The following is a 13,305-nucleotide window of genomic DNA, read 5'->3' as shown; positions in this document are numbered from 1 at the left end:
TTTGGAACTGGGGAAAGGAACCAAAGGTCTCCAGTAAATAACTTGGGAACATACCGCTCCAATGGGAATGGGCCATTTTAAAGTGAACAGCTCCAATATATCTGTTACAACTCTCATGAGAGACAGTTTCTTATGTCTAATGGTGTCTAAGTTTTCTGTTTAAGGGAGAGCACTACATGCTCCACATTCCTCATCCAGCTGTTGTGAGAATCAAATGAAGGAAGGAGCTTTGACAGATAAGGAATTACTGTCCTAACTTAATTTCCTGACACCCTTTGACCATGTGTGAAATATTAACGTCGGTCTGCAGCGCCACCCAGCGGATACAGTGATGCTGACGTTTTCACTCAGGTGCCTTCTCAGGTGGTCGATATCAGCTGTATCACACGTCTGTTACTCAGGCCTTCTGCTCACACTCAATACATTTCTCTCCGGTTTCTGACTTATAAAAATTTTTTACATGAGGTTTTGCTAGTGAATTTTCATTTCATAAGTCATGACTCCCTACTCCCCCCCCAAAAAGGGCAAACTTCAGATCCCAAACCCGTGTTTTACTCGGACTGCTTCACCCTGTATAGCCGCCCTCCTTGGAATTGCAACCCAGGTGTTTGTCTTATAAACTAGCTGTTATTGAGCACAGGAGGAATGGCTGCCGATGTTGTTGGGGAGGTCTGTTTCCTTCTTGATTTGCCCATAAGTTGTACTTAAAATTGCTGAGTCCGCACTTGAAACTTTTCTTGTTATCTTTCGCTCGTTCATACACGTACCATCACTTCAGTAAGGATCTGCCAAGTACTTTTCAGTGTTGGGCACCATGCTGAGTACTCGGCGGGATACAGTGAAGAGCGGGAAGGAACGTGGGCCCTGCCTGATGGCGTCTGCAATCCAGGCACAGGGAGACTCAACAATTAAGCAACCGGGCAAACGCCGCTGCCTCAGTTAGCTCAGGAAATGGGAATATTTGTTTCCTCGGGGGTTTTTTATTATTTGCAAATCAGCAAGAGTCTACTTTGCGTTTGGGGGTCAGTGGCTTTATGGTGGAAGGGCAAAAAGCTCAGTTGTCTAAACCTGACAATCAGCAGGAAGAAGAAAGGAGTCCCCCCCCAGGACGGCACCACCATGTGAAGCAGGAGAATTCGGAGTCAGAAACAGCAGCTTTGAATTCTGGGACCCCCTACTGTTCTCGTGATCTTCAGCATACGATTTTGTCTCCCTGACACCCACTCTTTATTTTCTGTAAAATAGAAATGATAATACCTACCTCGAAGGGGGGAAATCATGACTATTACAATGCATGGTGTACAATAGGTGATTAATAAATACTTCGTATAAATGATCAAAGGTCAAATGTTTTTAATGCGTAGCTCACACTGCACCAAACCCCAAAATGGTACAAAAAGTTTAAAAGGATGAGAAAAAGCTGGAAAAGTGGATCAAAAATAAGAGAAAATTCAGTTTTGAGAGCATAGTACATAACATAATGTTTGAACGCAAATACAAGTAGTCACACTTCAAAGGCATCCAGTGGCTGTATCTAAATTCTCATTTACCAGCCCCTAGAGTTGGCCAAGGCAGATGTTATAAATCCAGTTGGTCAAATGAAAGAAGCAGCAAAGTGTGGTTGGCTAGCTTCGGTCTCATGAATAGTTGAAAGGAGAAGTGGAACTCAAACCCATAACTCAACTCTCTGGGTTGTGTCTCTTTAGACACCATTGAAAAGAATAGATACTTTTGAACATCTAAACAATATTAGCAGAAACATCTTCTCAGTATTGTTGGAAGCCTTGCCATGCAGCCAGTTTTTCAGATAATTCCCAAACTGCACGTCTGAGCCGAGGAAATATATCAAGTGTTGTTCAGTTACAGCGTTGTCTGTCCTATTAGCACATACACCTTCACACACACAACTCAAAACGCCTCAGAAGGGAGGGGAGGAGCAAAGAGTTAACATTTGGTTAAACCTACATTTGCGTTAAGCCCTGTAGATCCATTATCTTAATTAATCAGGTAAGTGCTGTGGTCCCTGAGTTACGGAGCAAGAATGTGAATGGCGGAGACGGAATTCAAGTCAGGTCTTTCTGACCCCAGAGGCCCTCATATTTCCATCACTTGCCAGTCAGAATGGTGACTGATGGAAACAGAACATGCTCCCGCCTGACCTGAGTGTATTTCATTCTTTATGATGTCCCGTCAACTGGTGGTCATAAGCTGTTACTCTATGTGGCGTCAGGAAATTGAAGACGGCTGATGTCAATCTTCGTTTTTACAAAGGCAGTTAGGAAGGTCAAGAGCCTTCTCAGAACATTCCTAGAATCAAAGTGCACCTTATTTCGTATTGTCTGCTTTGGGGAAACACACATTTACTAAGCTTTTACTAACACTTCTTTGTTCTGCAGTTCTGATCACATTTTTGTAATTATTCTCTGCATCACGGACTTCTGAGAAGGGCCTAATGGGTGTTCCCCCTTGGCTTGTGTTTTCCTCATTTACTATATACGGGAAGAAGGAAAATTGGAAGCCAAAGTTAATCTGGGCAAGAGACCGCTGTCACTAGACCTCGATATTAATTTTCCAGATGACTTTGCTGCTGAGTTGGCATTACTCTGTGACATTAGAAGATTGACAGTAGGTAATAAGGTCAGTGGAAGGACTATGCCTGCAAGAACACATGCATACCATAAAGCAGGCACAATGCACAAGAATTTGCACTCACGTGTGTTTGCACTCATGCGCGTTTGCACTCACATGCATACACATACCGAGCTCTCATAGCCACTGGGGCTTTCCAAGGGACAAAGCTGCTTTCATTGTTTCTGTGCCTGCTCAGTCTGTAATTCCTAAGTCCATGTGCTCTTCCAAATGAAGATCCCCTAGAAATGGCCCCTCAGAGAGAAGTCTCCCGTTTGCCAGGTGAGGGCAGGTGGGGGCCAGCTGTGCCCCGGGGAAAGACTTCCCACTGCGTTCTGCATGTGAAGCCGTGAGCAAACCCAAGAAGCCCTGTGCCTGGGGCCCAGGTCAGAGCCAGAAGCAGATAGACAGAAAAGAGATCTGGAATCCCGGGACCTCGGCATCCTGGTCAACTCTGACCTGTCCCGCAGCTTTCTGCTGGCTCCTCCCTCTTCCTGAGAGGCTGCCTCCCCTCTGGACCTTTCAGTGAAGATGTGCTCCCTCCACTCTACCTAAAGCAGCTCCCCTAGGAATTCTTCTGTCTCCCCAGCAGGTTTACTTCCTTTAGCACAGCACACTTTGGGATTACTCATTATGTCTCTTCTTAGACTATGAGCCCCCCGAGGGCTGAGACTGTCTACCTCATCTCTGTCGAATCCCTAGCACCCACATGCTGGCGTATGGGAAGGGCTCAATAAACGTTTGCGGAATGAACAAATGGGTAACTCACTTGTATAGCACCTTCCAGACATTTTAAAAAACATCTCGGCACTAGAAAAGCAGGGGTGATAATAGTTGGATCGATGTCAGCTGGTCTGCCAAAACAAACAAATAAAGAATGTCAATAGCCTGAAATTAAAACTTGAGACTGAAAAAAGGAGCTATAACATGATATATGAGAGTCAAAATTCAAAGACTATTGAAAGACTCAAACAAGATCAAAACCAGTAAAAAATTATAAACTTTCAGATAAAAGTCCAAAGAATTAACTTCACAACTATAAAATCAAAAAAATTGAGTTTAACAGTATATGTGAAAATTACACAATTTAATTGATTGCAATGTCAATATGCGTCCAGTGGAAACGAAGCTTCCAAAAATCAATGCGCTCTTAGGCTGATTAACAGAAATACTGCGCCCAAAAGAAAAGCAGTTTCATTTTTTTTCCTGATGAGGCAATACCAGGAGAAGGTTTGTCTCTGGCAGGATACTTCAAGAAAACCATTCAGATTAAAACGAACAGGATGGGGAAGGTACGGAAACCAGGTTCCACAGGCAAAAGCTGTGAAGGTCTAGCCAGGGGAGGAGGAGTTTGGGGTGGTATTTAGCTTGAGAGGGGAGTGAGAGGTGAATGCAAATGAGCTTGATGGCTGTCCACAAATATGTCATGCGGAAGTGGAGTCAGCCTTATCTTGCTGTGCTGTGCGGCAGGACAGAACTAGAACCGGGTGGAAATCAAAGGGAGCAGACTTTGGAGCAATGTGAGGAGGGAGTGAGATCTCGATACTGGAGTGACCATGTTGTGGCTCCATGTGTTAGGCAGGCTTCTCTGGAGAAACAGATCCAGTAGGATATATATAGATACACACAAGAGGAGATTTGTTATGGGAATTGGCTCATGTGATTATGGAGGCTGAAAACTCCCACCATCTGCCAGCTGCAAGCTAGAGAACCAACCAGGAAAACGAGTGATATAATTCAGTCAAGTCTGAGGCCTGAACCAGGAGCTCCAGCATCCAAGGGCAGGAGAAGATGGACGTCCCAGCTCAAGCAGAGACAAATTCACCCTTCCTCCACATTCTTGTTCTGCTCCGGCTCCCAGTAGATTGGATGATGCACCTGCATCAGTGATGATGCTCTTCCTTACTCAGTCCACCAATTCAGGAGCTAATCTCTCGTGAAAACACCCTTGCAGACATACCCAATAACGATGTTTTGCCAGCTATCTTGGGCAGCCTATAGCCCAGTCAAGTTGACACATAAAATTAACCATCGTGCTTCGTAACTACTTTTGGGGGCAGACTGTGCTGGAAATTCCTATATTAGGTAGGGACCTGGGGAGGTAACCCCCACATTTTCTTCTAGCTCTAAATACTTTACGCTTCTGACAGTCTCTCAGGGATGTTGAGAATAAAATATAACCACTTGGAAGTGTATAAAATTGCTTTGCAGACATAACCTATTATTATCTACCATTAAAATTTTCTGCCTAAACTTTATTACTTAAACATGAGTTTTCTGGTAGTTCCTTGAACTAACCGAGAAAGAGTTTAGGATCAGATTATAACAAGAAAATGGAAAAGCCATTCACTTGACTCGTTTAAGGAATTGGAATGTGGCGGTGCCACGTCTGCAGTTCACTTGCTCAGAGAGGCTGCTTCCAGGTGAAACAAGGAGACAAACCCCATCCTCTTAGAGGCCTGAGGGGAGCTCTGTTGGTTTCAGCCCTTGATGTGTCACAGCAGAATCCTCCAGGAAATGAGGATGAAGGAATTCACTGGGGAAAGCCCCATAACATTTATTCTAAACCAGTATCACAGCAACTGCCAGATTAGCCTGGGCACATCCTGGAAAGAGATGCCCCCTGTCCTTCCTCACTCCACCCCTCCAAACCAGCCAGATTCACAGGTGAGAGGGCATGGGTCTCGTCACACGGAAGAATCTCCCAACGGTGTGGTTTGTGGGTTGTTAGACTCTGGGATGCATTCTGGAGGATGACTGAAAACAAAATCCTTCCTTAGACGTGATAATTAAAATAAATACAAGGGTTCTCATCTGTCTGGGGACATTTAAAGCAGCCATACAGGGCAGGATCACTTCTGTGCTATCCAGAGCAGCCAGGACACACTTCTACCAGAGCCTACAACAAAGTCACTCAGGTGAAAGTTACCCAAACTAGGATCACCCTGTTAGGATAGACTAGGTCACTGCAGATGCAACTCTGTGTTGATGCTGATGAGGCACAGCTACAAGGCTCAACTGGACAGCAAGTCCGCCCGCGTGCTAGCATGTGAGTGCGTGGCAAGATCACAACATTCTTTCTGGAGATGGTTCACGCCAGCCCTTGCACATGCCTAAAATTACAGACCAATTGCACTGAATTGCACCCAAATTCTAGACAGGAAAATGAAATAAGCTGTTAGTAACACTTAGCTAATTTTCCAGGAGGAAAAGCCCAGGAATCTAGGATAATTCCTTAGGGTCTGGGAGGGCCAGTGCTGGCAAATCCCAGATGTCGTGTACGTTCCAGACCCACCGAAGAGACTGGCTGTTGTCCCCAAGCTCAGCTTTTCTGAGACCTCCTGTGGATGGATTGTTTCTGCTTCACAGTGAAGCCTTTGGCTTCTGGCTTCTTCCATCCCATTTTCTCCTTGGATCCCATTAGGCAATCTGGCATCCCAGCTCTCTCTAATTTTTGCCAACTCCTTAACTTCATGCTCTTTAAATCTGTTTTATTTTAAGACATTTGACTTCGTGAATATAAGTATTGTATTTTCTCTGAAGTCTAAGCCTGTAATTTTATCGTGGATATACGGATAACGGCTTTTGCTTTCCTCCGACTCCAAAAATAGGTAGAGGTTTGATTTTGAACTTTCTATGGCTTAAGTAATAAAAATGTAAGCAGCATAAGAAATTGTATTATCTCCATTGCATTTGGCACAAATATTGAGATCAAATAACCAGTAAAAATGTTATTAGTTTAACTTTTCCAAAGGAAGCAGATTCCTGCTCCATTATCCCAATGAGTAATGCAGAGGCGTTTACAAGTTGTTTTTCATCCGAGAGTCCTAAGTGCTGTGTAAATGCAGCATTGGGTTACATCTGGTGGTGCTGTTATTGTCCCTATTTTACAAGCCGGAAAAGTGAGAGATTAAATGTCCTAGCACACAACTGATCCCCCACTCCAGGATTGGAGGCCATTGCCGCTGGCTCCCAGTCTCCACTTCAGCAGCAAGGTCATCCCTCTTCCTTGCTGCAAAGGAGCTCCTGCTGCTGCTGCAGACCCTGCGGAAGGGTGGCTGCTGGGCGCAGCCCGTACGTATGACGAGGTCTGAGCTTAAATCCTTCACCACCACAAGTTTGCTCCTTACTCCAAAATGTGTACTCACAGCCACTAAGAGCACAGTGGAGGTAAAGCCTGTCTGAGAAAACCAAACCCACTCTCTTCTAAAGGCCATTCAGCACAGGCACACCCGGCAACAAAACCTTCACGGGTCCAGCCCTTCAGTCTGGATCAGCAGCGAAGACAACAGAGCAGAGAAAGAAATGGTCACCTTTCAGCTGAGGCTCACGGCTGATCTACAGCTCGTTTCCACCCCGGGACTAGTGTTTCTTCCCAACAGGGCTGGAGGCCATCTGTTGGCACATGGTTCGCAAATGAAGATGGGTTTCATTCCCACTCTCTATAAAATGCAGAACTGGAAATCGGCTGGAGAAAAAGCAAATGCGTAAATAACATTCATCATCTCCCAGAGTGAAATACGCTGAATTTCCTCTCCCACTCAATCTTTTGGATAGAAACATTTTGTTCCCTTCCCTTTACGACACTAATGAAGAATTAATTCCTGTCCTTAAAAGATTTATATCTATAGCACGGGAATACTGTGACATGATTTCATTATCAAGCTTTAATTTTACAGATAGTACATATTCTTCTTGTGGAAAATTAGGACTTACAAGTAAAGCTAAATTCCCTTTGATCACAACTTTAATCCAGTTCCTTTCCCCTAAAAGTAACAAGTGGTTAACAATTTTTTGTGCTTCCTTCCAGATACATTTCTAAGCATGACATATTCTTATGTAGGCTCACAAAAATATATGGCAGTATTTAGTGTACACTCCACTTAAATATCATAGTGTGTCTACCCACTTGCTATTTCACTTCACAGTATAACATGAAGATTACACTTTTAAATTCCAGTATAAAAAATTATGGTAGAGTATGTCATTAAGTTTTAACTAATCTCCAATTTCTGGATATTTAGGTTGCTGCATTTTTCTTTACTACATACATTGATGCAATGGATATCCTTGTACGTGTGCGTTCCTCTGTTTCTCTGAGTTGAAGCTTAGGAGAGAAAGTGCTGAATCGCAAGGTATAAATACTTCAAATGTTAATACTAACACTAGCAATAGTTAATACTTATTGAGGAATCACTGTCTCCCGGTTGCCATGCTGAGTGCTTTACACTTACAGACCCACTTAGGAGAGTATTCATCGCCAACATTTTCACAGACACAACACTGAGACACAGCAGGAGTGAGTAGGTGGCCCCAGGACATGTAACTGGACATGACAGAGCCAGGATTTGGTCCCCAGAGTTTCCTTCTACACTCTGGGCTCTTTCTTATGCAGGACCCTCTCGTACCTACAGCACAATCTTTATTCTTGTCCCGCGCACCTGTGTTTGCTACTTAAACAGTGGAAATCTACTTACTTTGATGGGCTTTATCAATCTGATTCAATTGTATGTGGGGATTTTTTGGTTTCCAGGTTGAAAAGTTATCTTCGTAATAGCGGCCGACCACAGTCTCATAAGCAGGTCCTATAACCTGGCAAAATAAAGGAAAGAGAAACTGTCGCACTGTCACCTGTGTAAAGTGATGACGTAAGCAGATGAAAAGACTTCCAGGTCAGAAACTTTGCAGAGAAGGGGACCCAGGGCAAGTCAGGTCAGGAGCAAATCTGTCCTCACTGGGAGCTCAGTCTTGTCTTCGAAACCAGCACTTGATCTGTGGGATCCGCCCAAGCCCATTTCAATCTAGCCTCCCTGCCTCCCCTGGGCAGTTCTTAAAAACTAGAAGATGGAAGAATGCTCTTTGTATTTTCGTGTGCATCATTCTACTTTATTCTACTTACCGTTGTGAAACAACCTCAAATTTAGAGAAAATTTGCAAGTTCAGTACCACAAAATTGTTTTCCTGAATTACCTGAGTAAGTGACTGACTTGTTGCCCCATCACCTCCAAATGTTTTAGCACGTATTTCCTACAAACAAAGCTGTTCCCCTACACAAACACAATCAACCACCAACATCAGGAAATTAACACTGATATTTACTATTGCCTAATCCTTGGAACTCATCAAGTTTTGGTATTTGTCCCAATGTCCTTTACAGCAAAAAGATCAGTTCAGAATCATGTCTTGCATTTAGTTGTCACATCTCTTTAGTGTCCTTCAATCTGGAGCAGTTCCTCATATTTTCCTTGATTTTCGTGACCTTGACATATTAGAGTTCAGGCCAGTTGTTTTGTAGAATGTTGCTTGATGTCAGTTTGTCTGATGTTTCCACATGGTTACATTCAGATTGCACATCTTTGGCAGGAATATCACAGAAATGATGTGTTCCCATTGCATTCTATTAGATGACACACAATTTCAAATTGTCCTATTCCTCATCATATTGACTTTGATCACTTGTTAAGGTGGGTCTAACAGGCTTCTCCACTGTAAAATTACTCCTTATTCTCTATCATCAGTAAGTATTTGGTATGCGTTAGGGGGAGGGGTAGCCTATGTAAGTATACCATTCCTCATCAAACTTTCAATTTATTCATTCATTCATTTATTTCAGCTGTTGGGGAGGAAGATATTTCCTCTACCCACTCTGGGTCCTTCTGGTCTGGCTAAGAATTAAATTTACATGAAACAGAATAACAGGAGAAGATCAAACAAAGATTTATAACATGTATACGTGGGAGAGACTCAGGAAAACTGAGCAACTCGCCAAAACGGCAGAGGTTCTCATCTTAAAGACCATCCTCAGCTAAAGACAAAGGAAGATGTTGAGGGTCAGGGGTGTCAGTTATGGGAGATTACCAGAAAAGCACAGTAAACAAGAGTAAGGTTACTATGGAGATTTAAGTCCTTGCCTTCGACACTGATAAAAGTTTTTAGAGGTAAGGTCATCCCCCCTTCTTCCTGGTACAGAGAGGGAGACACCTTTACAGATGGAGATTTCCTTTACAATGTAAATGTCTCTTACAAAGGGTAACTTCTACTTTTCAGAGTTTCTCTCATGTCTGCAGTTATTAAAAGCAACCAGCCCAAAATAATCCTCATGCCAAAAAGACATATCTTGGGGTGGCCAATTCCAGTCCCCCACACAGTATACACTCATTGTTTCTTATTCTATTTAATGTAGGTTCTCATGTTACTATAACCCTTCATTCTGGTGCTCGATTGTCCCAGATTTGGCATGTGGGAGCCCCTTCAATGGTTCCTATGTACTTTGACATGTCCTCATGTTCTCTGAGCATTTCTTTACCTTCTGGCAAAGAGGTGTTGACCTAGCCCTGGAATCAGCCATTTTTCTAAAAAGCCCTGGTTCCTTTTGTGGAGAATGGTATTTAGAGACTACGACTGGGAAGCAAGTGTGCTCACTGCCTTGCTAGGTCCTGGGGTGTCACTGCTCCCAGTACCTCTCAGGGGACAGAGCCAGGGACTGTCTCTCTCTTTCCCTCTCTCACTCTGTGTCTCTGTGTCTCTGTCTCTGTGTGTGTGTGTCTCTCTCTTGTCTACCTATCTAGATTAAAAAAGAATTTATACTGATATCTCTAATTCCAATTCAGTTCATTCTTGTTTTCCGTATCATATCTGCACATGCTTGCTCCAACAGAGGGAAACCTGCTCTCTTTATCTTTGAAGTATTTCTTCATTGGATCAATTCCTTGTCTATGCCTATGCCCTGTTGTTCCTGCCACCCCTGTCTGGGTGCCTTCCTCACCTTCCTCAGGCTCTGACACCCCAAATATGATTACTGTCCTACGGGGACACCCTTCACCCCTCATGTGACTCCAACACTCACACCGAGCTGCCGCTCCCTGCTGTGGACACCCTTCACACGCGGTCACCTTGGCGTACCTCCCCATCCTGACCTGTGTAGACACCTGCTTTGCTCAACCTCACTTGATGGTTTTGGATCAAATTGTTCAGATAGAGAAGAGGACGAGTGGGGTGTCATTTTAAGAGTAACTCCTGGTTTGCCTATTTTAATTTACGGCTACCCCATTTTTTGTTTTTGGTTGTGTAAAAGAAGTTGCATTTAAGTTAGCTACAGCTACAAGTGATCTCTGACATTTTGAATTAACTTAATTACATTAATTAACTCTTATATCATTTTTGGACTCATGGGCTTTCTAAAATAGTAATAGCAACAATAGTTCCAGGCAATCCAGAATTCAGTCTATTTGCATCACTGAGGGTTTTTCGGAATCTTGCTTCCTGATGTCTTTATCTTAAATATTTTAGTTTGGAGGTAACTTTATTTCCTTTCACAGTCTTCTGCTCCCAGCATTTTCCAGGCTACATTCCTGTCCAAGTGTTTCTGAGCACCACCCCCAGCTTGTTCTCCAGAATTCTGCCTTTGTGTCCTACGGCATAAATGTCCTTGTGAAGCCACGTACTTCAGAAAGTACAGTTGTAGAAGTTTATGAAGTGTCTGAGAAATGTAGGGCACTCTGTTCCATGACTCGCTGGGGAAGGTCAGCCCGTCGCTGTTTCTAAGCTGGAGACAGTCTATTACATATTAGCTGCCTTTTGCTCTGCACAGGGAGCCCACTTTGTTAGCTCACACTGGTAGATGCCCATGTACCCTTGGTGCACAGACATCTGGCCTCTCTGGAGTGGTGCACACATCTCAAAGGACAGCTGTGGCCCAGCAGCTCCCCATTCCCAACAGGATGTCCTCGTGGTCTTCCAGTGGCAAAAAAAGAAATTCCAATCAAGAATATCAAATGATTTGAGCCTGTGCCATAACCATGAAAAGAAATTAGAGTGGGATTATTGCCACCAGTTTCCAGTAACTGAACATTTCCGTTGGAAGGATTTGGCATGAATCTGAGTGATGCTGGTGATCACATGTGAACTCTTAGGTTAATAACTCCGATGGCCAGTTTCTGATGCAAAAGTAGAATTAACATTTTTTCTTCCATAATGGAGAAACATTGCTCTTCAGGGAAACACTCAGTAGGGCAGAATCACAAACATTTTTAAACAACTTGCTAAGTTTCCTTTAAATGCAGAGTGCTTGGAGGGAGAATGAGTCCAGTGAAAATCTCTGGAACATACGAAAGCTGTGAACACATTGCGTCTGCATGCAAGGAAGGTGCGCTCCTCTAATGAGTTCGCTCCAGGAGGCCCATCCATAAGCCTGGGAAAGGGCAACGGGGTGCCCTGTGTCGCTGGGGAGCATGAAAAGCACTGGACGAGAGGAGATCTTCCACAGAATATACTTTGGAAACATTTATTTAGATGGGCAATCAGTTTTTCTATAAGGGAGTGGGAAGGGATGTCTATTTCTGTGTTGAGGGGGGAAAGAAGGAAGAAGAGGAAGAAGAGAAATCTAATCAGGCCAGTACAGGATAAAGGAAATGTCTCCTCGGTGAGAAAAGTGCCTGGCCCTCAGGGCATCCTAAGGATAATTTTGAGCCACAGCAGGAGAACAGTCACCGGGCCTTGGAGCTAAAATGACTGCTCTTACTTTAAATTGGCCTCTTCACCTCAAACGGAATTCAATTAGATTCAATTCTTCCCATGCTGCCAAGTACCTGCTGCCCATGGGATTCCGTGAGAGACCCTTGAATGTCCCCAGGGCTTCCTTCTGTAATCAGCCAGTGCGTCTTCATCTTCATGATCCTCCCTCCTCTTGTGGCTTCTGAGAAATTTTCTTCTTTCTCTCTGACAAGCTTTTAGTATTACTGCAGAAACACAGTGGGAAACAAATTTCCCAGGAGACCACAAGAGTTCCTAGAGGATTTAGCTGCTGGCATTTTGAGGAGTCCACATAATTCATGTAAATCTCCTTAGATTTCTTTTTTAGGCCATTGCGGCTGTTCTACCAGCCAGGAAAGGAGGCAGCCTCTGTCTGCAGGAGAGGAGCAGCAAGAGACAGAAGTGGAAAATTCCTCGACCAAGATGGTTCCTAAAACAGTAATGCGTCCTTTTGAGAAGCATCACTGGGTACTTTACATAGTCAGTCCAAAGGAAAGATTTTTAGTCCACTTATTGAGGAATCCTATCTTTAAATTGAACCTAAGATGAAACTGAGGAATCCTTGACTCCATCATAAAATATATGGTGAATGAAGTCATTGCCAGTCCTTGAATTTCATGTACAAGGCTGTTCCCAAAAGCTAAAAATTTCATAAAAATCCTACTCACAGCTTGCCTTTAGCCACAACAACGCAGCTCCAGCATATCACAAATGTTCTTCAATTTTCTTTTCATTCATGAATGAGCTACCACAGGTCAATGAATGTCTCATCAAAACCGGAGATTCACAGCTTTGGGCGGGACTAGTGATTTACATCTTTGTTTCAAATGTGTTGTTTGTAAGACCTATCCTTTTTTGTTTATAGACTGAGCTCCGACTTTCACATTTTAATTTTACAATTAATTTATAAAATAATAAGGTCTGACACAATGGAATATTTCATAAATTTCATCCACCCTGCTTCGCACACACATTATAAGGAGTCCAACCTCACCTTCTGGCCGGCACGCAGCGACCCGGTGAGACAGCCCAGAGACCCCGGGAAGAGTTCCTCCACTGAGTCCACAGCAGCTGAAAGCAACGCCACCGTGTGTGGACTGGAGGAGAAGCGGATGTTGCCTTTATGGAAAAGCTGTCAGGACAGTC

General features: G+C 43.6%; 1 long non-coding RNA gene across 1 annotated transcript in view; it reads right to left on the bottom strand.

Annotated features, from left to right (window-relative positions):
• Positions 1–1,329: 1,329 nt before the first annotated feature.
• The window catches only part of LOC139073427 (uncharacterized), a 31,717-nt gene continuing 19,741 nt past the window's right edge, over positions 1,330–13,305 (bottom strand). Inside the window, exons 2-3 of the long non-coding RNA XR_011522151.1 lie at positions 8,106–8,220; positions 1,330–7,096 (exon numbers count right to left, since the gene is read on the bottom strand). This is a non-coding gene — a long non-coding RNA (uncharacterized lncRNA). The remainder of the gene's footprint in view (positions 7,097–8,105; positions 8,221–13,305) is intronic.

This window comes from Equus przewalskii, chromosome 9, assembly GCF_037783145.1.
Source record: "Equus przewalskii isolate Varuska chromosome 9, EquPr2, whole genome shotgun sequence".
NCBI classification, from domain to species: Eukaryota; Metazoa; Chordata; class Mammalia; order Perissodactyla; family Equidae; genus Equus; species Equus przewalskii.
This window is presented reverse-complemented; position numbering and strand designations above follow the sequence as displayed.